The sequence below is a fragment of the Nematolebias whitei genome, chromosome 3 (assembly GCF_014905685.2).
Source record: "Nematolebias whitei isolate Nwh7 chromosome 3, NemWhi1, whole genome shotgun sequence".
Classification (NCBI taxonomy): Eukaryota; Metazoa; Chordata; class Actinopteri; order Cyprinodontiformes; family Rivulidae; genus Nematolebias; species Nematolebias whitei.
In genome coordinates, this window is record NC_056500.1 from 52,586,031 (window position 1) to 52,598,859 (window position 12,829).

A 12,829-nucleotide genomic window follows, 5' to 3' on the forward strand; every position below is an offset into this window, starting at 1 on the left:
CAGAGGAGGGACAGTGGTTTGGACATGTCCAGAGGAGGGACAGTGGTTATATTGGTAGAAGGATGTTGGAAATGCAGCTGCCATGAAGGTAGTTGGAGTGAGGACAGAGGACGCAAAGGACAGAGTGAGGTGGAGGAGGACACGCTGTGGAGACTCCTGAAGAGGGACCAACCGAAAGAAGAAGAAGAAGATGCAGGTCCAGTAAATGTGGTTAGCCAAAACACACGTGAAATCAAAATGCTATAGTCTTCAATGTACACACAAAATAAAACATGTCCATAAGTAAAACTTAATGAGGGGTTAATATAATACACACACACATTATGCTGTATTCTACATATGTTTTAGAATTTATCTATCAACTAATGCCTAAAAAGCAAAGAGCATTTTTTGTGGCCTCTACAGGCTAAGCCACTCATTTTAGCTTGTTGGCTCAAGTAGCTGTCTTCAGGCTTCATGGAGATGCAGAGAGCAAATCAAAAATGAAATGGATGTTCTTACAAACCTCTACAAACACAAAAGTCAAATTTCTTCAAACTGTCAACTTTGTAAAAGTTTTCTCCGTACTAAAAGAACCACACGCAGACAGTGTTCCTGTTGATGTGAAAGCAGACGGTACATGAATGATCTTCCTGTTCATTGAATGTGCTGTCTCTGGAACTTGACCCATTTCCCCCTGAGATCTAGTTTGACATTAAACGCTACAACAGATCCTGCTGTCTCCGGTGGACAGAACTGAAGTATCATTTGAGCGCGGACATTCAAAACTGGCTTGTTAGGTGTGACCTTGGCCCGGCGTGCTTTCTGCCTGCTGTTATCTCCGTGTTCAGCTGCTGGTCCACCAGCACTCTGTTTACACTTAGATAAGATACAGTTCAGCTCCCAGTAGCTCATCTTCGTCCTCAGTCATCATTAGCAAAAACTACAGACTTGTTTCTTCACCTTCATCATTTTTACACCATTTTAACAAATTATTAATGACCTCTTTAAGACTCCCTCAGTGGAAGCAAATGAACATTTTTGTGCGTTTCCTTCTCCAGATGTTGAAAGTATCTTTAACACAATAGTTTTAACATTAGTTTTTATTCTTGTACATATACTGTGCAGCTACATTTGTGACAAGTGAAACACTTTAGTATTCACTCCGTGGCCTGTGCAGCCTTTTCTGCTACGACTGCTGCACGTATGCATGAGCTGCAAGGTGCGAAGGGTCGTGGTCGCCGTGGGAGTTGAAGCTGAGGCTTTTGTTACGCCACAGAATCTTGTGCCAGTTTTCAGCTCACTGGGGACGTCTGAGAGGAAATGAATGTAGTTGTGTAAGCTGTTGCTGACTGTATACAGAGGTCATTGAAGCTCAGCTGGAGGCAGAATGAAACAGAGCTGTGCAACATCGAGCGTCAGTGCAGGGACAGAAACAATCACATGTAGCATTTAAAGCATCGCCTGCTTGTGGTGGGAAGAAGACGAAGGAGATGGTCATGGACTTCAGAAGGAGCAAACTCACCTACACCCCTGAACATAAGAGGATCTGTGGTGGAAGTGGTCTCCAGCTACAAGTACTTGGGTGTACACCTGAACAACAACCTCAGCTGGAGCAACAACACCACCAGCCTGATGAAGAAAGATCATCAGAGACTCTACTTCCTCAGACGGCTGAGGCGAGCTGGTCTGGAAGCTCAGTCCTCACCTCCTTCTACAGGTGTGCAGTGGAGAGCATCCTGTGCTCCAGCATCAACGTGTGGCATGGAGGCTGCACAGCTGCAGAAAGAAAAGCTTTGCAGAGAGTGGTGAAGGCTGCACAGAAGATGTTGGAGTCAGTCTCCCCACCATCACAGACATCTACACCTCCAGATGCAGGAAGAGGGCCACCTGCATCATGAAGGACCACACTCACCCATGTGGAAATAGAACACATAAAGATCTGTTTGCAGTGACTGTCAGCTTTGAAATCAACCCTGACACTTTCTGCTGTCAGTGGGAAAACAGTTCCTTATTAGTCCTTTAATGAGAAACAAACATCAACCTAAAGATTTTTGTTCATCTAAGATCAACTATAAATCTAAATTATTCCATCTATAAAACATCATGCAAGAGTTTGTTGGGAATTATAAAATAATTTTAATGATTCAAAGATTAAGCTAACCAGGTCAGATCTTTCCTGCGTATTGTGGGGCAATCTAGAACTTGATAATGTGCTGAAATAACGGGATAATCAGTTTCACGGTCACAAAAATTGTAAGATTGTGTGTGAGTGCTAAATCTTTCTAACTAACAGAAAGATGGGATGTGTGAAGAGTCAAAACAATGTTTGGTTATCAGATATCTGTGCAGCACAAGGAATGACAGCTAAGAAGTGTGTCTGGTTCTGATTGGACAGGGTCGAGAAACAGGAAGTATGTCTGTGACTCACTGAACCGGATGAAGAAGGGGAGGGACTTCAGAGGGTGTGGATGTGTTTGATTGGACAGAAGTGTGAGGGAGGAGACACAGTCTGTAAGGGTGAACACAGGGTAGTTGCATTCGGCCCAAAATATCTGATCTGACCCGGCCCCAGCCTGCAGTCATTATTTCTGAACCCCACCCGACCCGATGAATTAACAGTAATTACAGGTCTGAACCAGGGAAAAAACATTTTAATTAGTTATTAATGGTCGGGGACGCGCAGCTGAATAAAAGCGGCAGAAGATTCAGAGCTGAGAGGTGTTTGTACATTCATGGCCATAAAAACGCATTTAAACCCGTTTCTGCTGCGTTCTTGTGAATTACTGAGACACGTGGACGGCTCTGACACGCCTCTGCTTTGGGATCTCACCTGTTTGAGTCGCCGGCTGCACACGTCCGCTGAGCGAAGCGGCTGAATGAACGCCCCTTTCACTGCCTGGCAGTACAGTCCCATGTGAAGCTCAACTGAAACTTTTACCTCTTTCAAGGCCGGTCAACTTGCAGTGAAATGGCCGCGTGCAGCTGGTGGATGTATGGCAGGCCATGTTATTATATAATTGGATCGCAGCTGACCCTGACCTAATTAAAAGCCTGAGACTGGCCCAGCCCATTAATCACATTATAACGGCCCGGCCTGGCCCTAATCCAGGTCGGGCCGGGTTTCGGGTTCGAGTTAGAAATGACAGCTCTAACTCAGAGCACGCACGTCTGAATTCTGGACGGGCCGAGGTAGGAAGGTAATTACACAATTCTCCAGATCTGTAAATGCTTCTTTATAAATTTGTGTGTTTAGAAATAAAATTGTTGTTAATTCGGGCAGCACGGTGGCGCAGCTGGTAGAGCTGCTGCCTCTCAGCGAGCAGGTCCCTGGTTCAAACCCCGGTCCAGGGGCCTTTCTGTGTGGAGTTTGCATGTTCTCTCCGTGCATGCGTGGGTTTTCTCCGGGTACTCCGGTTTCCTCCCACAGACCAAAAACATGCATGTTAGACTGATTGGTAACTCTAAATTGTCCCTAGGTGTGAGTGAGAGAGTGAATGGTTGTTTGTCTCGTTTGTCTCTATGTGTCCCTGTGATGGACTGGAGACCCGTCCAGGGTGTACCCCGCCCCTCGTACAGTGATTGCTGGACATGGGCACCAGCGACCCCTGTGACCCAAAATGGAATAAACGGGTAAAGAAAATGGATGGATTGTTGTTAATTCTAAAGAAAACTTGTGATCCTTTCCGAGCAACCCAACCTGGGGAGGTCATCGGAGCAGATTTAGGACCCCACTCACCCAGCACACACACTTTTTGTCCCGCTCCCCTCAGGCAGGAGGCTGAGCAGCATTAAGTGTAGAACCACTAGACCAGGGTTCTGCAACATGTGGCTCTTTGTTACCGCTGCAGCGGCTCTTCCAGGCTTTGACCAAAACTAAAATAAAACTGAATTTTACTTCAATTATTGTTAACAATGGAAATGGCTAGTTTTATCAGATTTCCTGTCATTTTCAAACATGTGTAGGACAGTAGAAATACAAGGTGTAAAACATCTGAACGTCATCATGCTAGTAGTTTGTTAGCCACTTTAATACAACTTCCTATCTCACAGCATGAGCGTCCTCTCAAAATCACTAGAATGTTTTGGAATAGCTTTAAGACAATCTACAAAAGTTAAGTCTGGTCCTCTGGACAGGTTCAAAAAACAAAAAAATGTAGAAATGTTTCATCCGAAAGACTTCCTCAGTCTGAGGTGCTGTATTAGCATTATTCATTAGCACCTGATGGCTGTTTACTGTTCACAGAGGGCTGAGTGATACTAGCAATCACAGCATTGTAAGAGGGGGACAGTTGAACACGGAGGCCTCCACCCCTGTTTAATGATGGACGGTTTCTTTTCACAAAGATGGATTTCTCGCATTCTTATCATAAAAATCCTCAAATTCTGGGTCACACAGCTGTGGGCTGTACTGGCACACAAAGCCTTCAAAAGAAGTGATTTAATGGTTATACGACTGTCCATACATTGAAAAGTGTTACAGAGGGTTTTAATGCTTGAAAACAACTCAGACTTCAACTGAATGCATGTTTCTGAACAGTGTTTGACTGAAACCTTCCCTTTGTTCAACAATCACAGTTTGATTGAAATATTCCACCAAGGCACATTGCATTTGTAATTTTAACTTCAGACTTGGATTACCATAATTGCCGGTCTATAGCGAACACCCGAAAATAAGACATACAATCACAGTTGTTATTTTTCTTTACAACACAAACAGAGTGAAGCCCACAGGTCTTCATGACAACCTCCCTCACTCATGGTTACTGTAACGAATGGCCTAGCACAAACTAACACATAATGAACATAAACTAGACTAACAAGAACAGACTAATCACTAAAAGAACAATGCTAAAGAGCTAACCGAAATGATTAACAATGAATATAAATTTTACCCATAATCCCTCCCTGATGCCATGTGACCAGCAGTCAACCACAACGAATCAATGAGGTAATCTCATTGAACCATGACGACCCACCCCCCAAGACAGATGTGTATACCTATATAAAAAAAAAGGTTAAAAAAAATTTGAGCAATAAAATTACCGAACAGGTCACAGCCGAATCAATGAAACGAGGAGAGGAAGAACCCCCCCTCCGAGGAGCATGTGCTCTGAGGAGCAAGTGCTCCGTGGAGGGGGGATTACCAACCCCCCACCCACACCCACACACACACACACACTCTGTCTGTGTGTTAAACTGTAAAATACAGTCACAAAGACCCACCCCCTCAAGAGAGACATGTATTGGGCAGCTATGTGAGTTGTGCCTGTGATGAAGCTAAATGCTTTAGGTAGCAGGAACTTGTGTTGTTAGCCCATCCAAAACAAAAAAAATCCATAAATTAGCCATAGCATCTATATAAGCCGCAGGGTGCAAAGAGTGTGAAAAAAGTAGTGGCTTGTAGACCGGAAAGTACGGTAGTTACAAACTCTGGGTCAACAATTAACTGAACAAACTCTCTGTGCTTTTGAAATGGTTAACAAGTTGTACCATTACAACAGCACTGATGACACAACAGGGACACATTTTCTCTTTAACTCTAGTTAGTTTAAATAGTTTAAAATTACTTCTATATTTAACACATCTATATGTATTCCAATGAGAATAGTTAAAGAACTAACTTCTAAAGTCGAACACATGGATGCTTGAATTCACAGCATCTAGCAACATTTTAAACATTTTAAACATTTTAAACAACTGCAGGACACAAATAAAAAGAATCAGCACCATTTGCTCTGCTTGTAAAAAAGAGACACTAACAGAAGCAGGTCTCCAAGAAAGTCTTGTTGGTTATTAGAAAATGTCGCACCAATGTGAGCGATCTGTCAAAGGGGCGCTGCAGCTGTCTGGATTCTTCAGGGACCGGAGCGCAACAATGGCTCCTCAGTTAGGTCTTTTATCCTGGAAATACTGTAGTTTCTCCTTTCAGAGCTCCATCTCTGAATTGGTAACGAGACTGCTGCTCTGTACAATCGGTAAGACTGAAGACCGCTGTCTTGCTTGGTCGTAGACTGGACGGATAGTTGCAAGACCCATCTTGGGTTCTTTTACAGCCCTCGCTTTGCAAGAGATTTGAGGAGGGATTAGTACTACTAAAAGTACAGAAGGATAGAGGATGGCAAGTGTAATGGCAGCACAAAACCATATGTTATCCCCCCACCCTGCCAAACCGCTCTCTTCTCTGTGCTGGTGTCAAACAGGCGGTGCTGTGAAAATAAGCTCCCTTCTGCTTGTTTCAAATCCATCTCCGGGTGATTGGCTGCTCTTTCCACTTGGAGTTTTTTACTCCCCTACAATTCCACCATTTTCTCCGGTTCATCGACCCGGCTCGGGTGAAGAAAAAACAACCCAAGAGGCATGTATGAAAGATGTGAGTGGGCCACATTCCTGCAGCTTGTTTAGTTATTCCACCTTTCGCCCTCAGCAGTGACTACCAGGACCCTGGAGGAGGGAGAAACAGAGATGAATGAAACAATGAGGACATTCAGATGAGACCAGAAAAAATACAATTCTAATGAAAATTCAATGTGAATGCTGAGGACTGAACGGCTTTGCTAAAGAAGCTGAAAATGAGTTGTTCAAGTAAAAAAAAATGAGAACAGAAGCTAAAAGTAAAAAGATGATGGCAAAGTGAAACAAACAACCCCACCCCCCCATAAAAAGAAAAAAAGATGGATAAAAGTAGCAAAAAGTTAGTTAAAAGCAGTGGCAAAACACTAGCTGAAAGTATGAAAACACTAACCAAAAGTAGAAAAATGCAAGCTGAATTTAGCAAGAGGCTAGTCGAGAAGCTAAAAGGACTAAAAAGCTAGTCAAAAGTTAAAAGTAGCAAAAAGCTGCTAAACATGAGCCAAGAGCTGAAAGTGAAATGCTATCAAAACTAGCTAAAATTAGCCCAAAGCAAGCAAAAAGCAAAAAGCAAAAAGCTAGTTAAAAGGTAAAACCAAATGACTAGCCTAATGCAAAATCTAGCAAATCTATCTAAAAGTTGTGTAAGAGAGAAACAGAGCTGAAATTTTCAAGAAAACAATGCTCTTTTCTGAAGTGATTTCAATGTATATTACTAAGAAATATGTCCTGATGCATGCTCAATAATCCATCCATCCATCCATTATCTTTACCAGTTTATTCCATTTTGGGTCACGGGGATCGCTGGTGCCCATGTCCAGCAATCACTGTGCGAGGGGCGGGGGACACCCTGGACGGGTCGCAAGTCCATCACAGGGACACATAGAGACAAACGAGACAAACAACCATTCACTCTCTCACTCACACCTAGGGACAATTTAGAGTTACCAATCAGCCTAACATGCATGTTTTTGGTCTGTGGGAGGAAACTGGAGCACCCGGAGAAAACCCACGCATGCACGGAGAGAACATGCAAACTCCACCCAGAAGGCCCCTGGACCGGGGTTTGAACCAGGGACCTGTTCGCTGAGAGGCAGCAGCTCTACCAGCTGAGCCACCGTGCTGCCCGCTCAATAATCCAGGTAGAAAAATCTAAAAATGTTAAATCTAGTCCTCTGGACAGTCAAAAAAAACACACAAAAAAAACAAATGTAGAAACGTTTCGTCTCTCATTCGAAAGACTTCCTCAGTCTGAGGTGCTGTATTCAGCTCAGTCTCTTAAATAGCACCGTCTCAGAGTGGATCAACCAGTTTGCTGCTGACAACCAAAACCAGCTGCTCACATGGTCAAGAAGGACCATCAGCCTAACAATGGATCATTAGCCGCATTGTTATTGGACAGTTGAACACGGTGGCTCCACCCTTGTTTAATGATGGACGATCTCTTTTCACAAATATAGCCTCCTTTACTCCTCTCTCAAACCATCGTTCCTCTCTCAAGACGGGCGACAGGCTCTGACTATTGTTTGTGCCTACGTGCCGAATGGCAGTTCAGAGTATCTGTCCTTCTTGGAGTCCATGGCAGGAGTGCTGGAAGGTGGGGACTCCTTTATTCTGCTGGGAGACTTCAATGCCCACGTGGGTAATGACAGTGTGGTCTGGAGGGTCATGATTGGGAGGAACGGCCTTTCTGATCTGAACCCGAGCAGTGTTCTGTTGATGGATTTCTGTGCTAGTCATAGTTTGTCCATCACGAACACCATGTTCGAACATAAGGGTGTTCATAAGTGCACTTGGCACCAGGATGCCCTAGGTCGTAAATCGATGATTGACTTCATAGCCATGTGATCTGATTTGCAGCCACTTGTTTTAGACCCTCAGGTGAAGAGAGGAGCTGAGCTATTAACTGATCACCACCTGGTAGTGAATTGGATCAGATAGTGGGGGAAGATGCCGGACAAACGGGTAGACCCAAACATGTAGTGAGGGATTGCTGGGAACACCTGGCAGAAGAACCTGGCAGAGAGATCTTCAACTCACACCTTCAGGAGCGCTTTCCCAGCTGAGGTGGGGGACATTGAGTCCGAGTGGGCCATGTTCTGCACCTTGCTTGTTGAGATAGCTGCCTTGAGCTGTGGCCACAAGGTTGTTGATGCTTCTTGTGGTGACCATCCACAAACTCAGTGGTGGACACCCCGGGCTAGGGAGGCTGTCAAGCTGAAGAAGGAGTTCTATCGGGCCTTGTTGGCCAGTGGGACTCCGGAGGCAGCTGAGAAGTACCGGAGGGCCAAGCAGTCCGCAGCCTTAGCTGTTGCTGAGGAAAAAACTCAGCTGTGGGAAGAGTTTGGTGAGACCTTGGATAGAGACTCTCGGTTGGCTCAGAGGAGATTCTGGCAAACCATCAGGTGGCTGAAGAGAGGAAAGCAGCACTTTACTAACACTGTGTTCAGTGAAGGTGGGGTGCTGTTGACCTCAATCAGTGATGTTGTCAGGAGGTGGAAGGAATACTTCTCGGACCTTCTCAATCCCAACAGAACATCTTCCATGGAGGAAGCTGAGTCAGGGGACTTTGGGGTTGATCGGTCCATAACTGTGGCTGAGGTCGCCAAGGTAGTTAAAAAGCTCTGAGGTAGCAGGGCTCCGGGAGTGGATGAGATTCACCCTGATTTCCTTAAGGCTCTGGATGTTGTGGGGCAGTCCTGGTTGACACGCCTTTGCAACGTCATGTGGACATCAGGGGCAGTGCCACTGGACTGGCAGACTGGGGTGGTGGTTCCCCATTTCAAAAAGGGGGACCGGAGGGTGTGCTCCAATTATAGGGGCATCACTCTCCTTAGCCTCCCTGGTAAGGTCTATTCAGGGGTACTGGAGAAGCGAGTCCGATCGTTGGTCGAACCTCAGATCCAGGAGGAACAAAGCGGGTTCCGTCCTGGCCATGGAACACTGGATCAGCTCTTTAACCTCACTGGGATCCTCGAGGGGTCATGGGAGTTTGCCCATCCAGTCTACGTGTTTTGTGGACTTGGACAAGGCATTCGACCGTGTTCCTCGGGGTACACATGGTGGCGGTGCTCCATGAGTATGGGATTGGGGGCCCATTGTTACGAGCTTTTCGGTCCCTATACAAGCAATGCGAGAGTTTGGTTCGTGTTGCCAGTAGTAAGTCTGACCCCTTCAGTGTGGGAGTTGGACTCCACCAGGGCTACCCATTGTCACTGATTCTGTTCATAACTTTTATGGACAGAATTTCTCGGGGCAGCCAGCGGGCGGAGGGTTTCCGGTTCGGTAGCCTCAGGATTCCATCTCTGCTCTTTGCAGATGATGTCCTGATGGCATCATCGTGTCGTGATCTTCAGCTCTCACTGGAGCGGGTCACAGCCGAATGTGAAGCGGCTGGGAAGAGAATCAACACCTCCAAATCTGAGGCCATAGTCCTGAACCGGAAAAGGGGGGATTGCTCTTTTCAGGTCGAGGGTGAGGTTCCGCCTCAAGTGGAGGAGTTCAACTATCTCGGGGTTTTGCTCACGAGTGAGGGAAGAATGGAGCATAAGATTGACAGACGGATTGGTGCAGCATCTGCAGTATTGCAATCTCTGTACCGGTCCGTTGTGGTGAAGAGAGAGCTGAGCTGTAAGGCAAAGCACTCTGTTTACCAGTCGGTCTACATTTCTACCCTCACCTATGGTCATGAGCTCTGGGTAATGACCGAAAGAATGAGATCGCGGATACAGGAGGATGAAATGAGTTTCCTCCACAGGGTAGCTGGACTCTCCCTTAGAGATAAGGTGTGAAATTCAATTATCCAGGAGAGACTCAGAGTTGAACCGCTGCTCCTTCACATCGAGAGGAGCCAGTTGAGGTGGATTGGGCATCTGGTAAGGATGCTCCCTCGGCACCTCCCCAGGGAGGTGCCCAGGGCATGTCTGACTGGGAGGGAACCCCGGGGAAGACCCAGGACATGCTGGAGAGACGATGTCTCTCAGTTGGCCTGGTAACAACTTTGAATCCTCCCAGAAGAGCTGGAAGAAGTGGCTGTGAAAAGAGATGTCAGGGCCTCCCTGCTCAAGCTGCTGCCCCCACGGCCCGACTTTGGAATAAGCACAAGCTAATGGATGGCTGGATGGATAATGGATGAATGTTTAAATTAAGTTGAAACATTTTGAAAAGTATAAAAGCTGCAAAGAAACGAAAAACACATTATTGTTTAATACGCTGAATGTTTTGACATATGGACAGTTAAAGCAATGTGGATGTAGTTTGCAAATTCCACCTACAGAATAAAAATAATAATAATAATATGTTTTTTAAAAAAGTTAAATCGTCATCTGGACAGATTGTTTTTTGTTAGAAACGTTTTGTTTTTCATCCTAAAGACTTGATCAATCTGAGGCTTGCCAACAGAACCTGTCATATAAATAGCACCTCCTTGATGTGTTTCAGTCCAACCTGCTGTGGAATTCCCAGAAACTGGGACTAAATAATAATAATACTAATAATAACAATAATAATAATACAAAATAAAAAGGGAAACAGGAGTCACACAAATATTTAAATCTCAACTGCAAGGACAGATGGCACACAGACAGTATAGTTATTGAACATCAGCCTCCACCAGCTGTCGGGGCTCAGTGCTGCGCCTCCCTCAATGTTAACGGCCTGCTGCAAAGTAGGAGCTGGTGGTAACAGCCTGGTTGTAACCCCCATCCCCAATAGTCACGAATAGTGAGTCCCTTCTTGACAGCACAGTCTGAGGCCCAGTGTCTCGTTTGTTGCCAGCGCCCCTCCCCCACCCGAAGCTATCCACGAGGGGAACCAGCTATGCCAGGACAAGACAAAACAATGAGTCCTCTATGAAACAGCAGAGCAGTCAGCCATGACAGGGGACTGAAATATTTCTGACTTCCACTCTGATCACTGGTATGACTCTGTGACGTCAATGATCAGATGGCAGAGCTGGACAAGAAACAGACAACCTGTTACTTCCTCTGGTGTAGGCTATTGAAGCAGTTATTTATATATTAACCCTGGCCTAAAACCTGAAACGTAACTCATTACCTAGAGTAAAAACTAAAAGGAAAATATCTGACCAAAGACTAAAACTGTGACATGTAAGTTATCTACAAAGTAGGCTATTTTGATTAAACAGCAACTAGTGAATTTCTGAAGAAATCTTGAAGTGTCAAAAATAGATTATGCCTGAAATACATTAACTTTCTTTCTAGTTCTCAAACTGGGGTCCCCAGACCGCCGGGGGTCTGCAAGCTGGTACTTGGGGGTCCGCAAATTTTTATTTATTTTTACAATCATGTAAATGTTTAACAACACATTAAAATACACCAAAATGCAAGAAATCACATCTACTTTATTCAAAGTTTTCTGGGGCAGGACACCCAGACACCACCCCCCCCCCCCCCCACACACACACACACACACACACACACACACCTGCCAGCCCGCCCGCTATTTGCGTTCCAGCATTGATCAGTTTACAAATTAAGCCCTGTTACTTAGTATGACTGCTGTTATGATTCTGTTCAGTTTTTTGTTTAGTTTTTTGTAAATATTTGAAGAAGTGGCAATACATTTAAGTTCATTATGTGAATATATAAAGTCTTCAAGTGGCTTTTGATAATGTTTATTTTCTCAAAACTGCATTTGTTGGAAGTTGAAATGTAAAATTTAGTTAATTAAGTATGTCTTGAATGAAAAATGCCCCATGTTTAAAAGTATAAAAATTGTGAAGAGCACAAGATAGCCGTGATTCGGTAAGCTGCGTTCTGCCAGGCTCCCATCAGCCCTGCTTAAAAAGCTGCTTTTATAATTATATTCTTGTTGTCTCTGCGCTGCATTATTTGTCTGAGATTGGCGTTGTTGCACGATTGATTTAAAGGAACTGTAATATGGCCTCTAAACTACAAAAAAAAATATTAAAGCGGCAGGGTCTTTGTCCACGCGCCCTGTTGACACAGCTGCAGCGTTGGTCCGTAGTGATGCAGGAGCAGCAGGTGCATTGGTCCCACCCTCGTCGGGCTCTGGAGAGACAGTCGAGTTGGCTCTGAAGTCAAACATTGTGGCTTCAATTAAATCTGAAGCAGTGGTGGCTGGTGAAGTTTTCTCCAGTGGGGACTATAACTCAAAAATAGACATACACACACACACACACACATATATATATATATATATATATATATATATATATATATATATATATAGTTATTTCTATATAGCTCTTCAAATACAGAGACATTCATTATCTTACCCACTTCTTCCATTTTGGGTCACGGGAGTCGTCGGTGCCCATGTCCAGCAATCACTGAGCGAGGAGTGGGTACACCCTGGAAGGGTCGCAGGTCCATTACAAGGACACATAGAGACACACGAGACAAACAACCATTTACTCTCTCTCTCTCTCACCTAGGGACAATTTAGAGTTACCAGTCAGTCTAACATGTATGTTTTTGGTCTGTGGGAGGAAACCGGAGCACCCGGAGAAAACCCA

At 44.8% G+C, this 12,829-nt stretch overlaps 1 protein-coding gene across 1 annotated transcript in view; it reads right to left on the minus strand.

Moving 5' to 3' along the window:
* Positions 1–6,365: 6,365 nt before the first annotated feature.
* Positions 6,366–12,829, minus strand: part of chst7 (carbohydrate (N-acetylglucosamine 6-O) sulfotransferase 7) — a 44,286-nt gene continuing 37,822 nt past the window's right edge. Inside the window, exon 2 of the mRNA XM_037675031.1 lies at positions 6,366–6,423. The gene's annotated coding sequence lies outside the window, so the exon portion shown is untranslated. The remainder of the gene's footprint in view (positions 6,424–12,829) is intronic.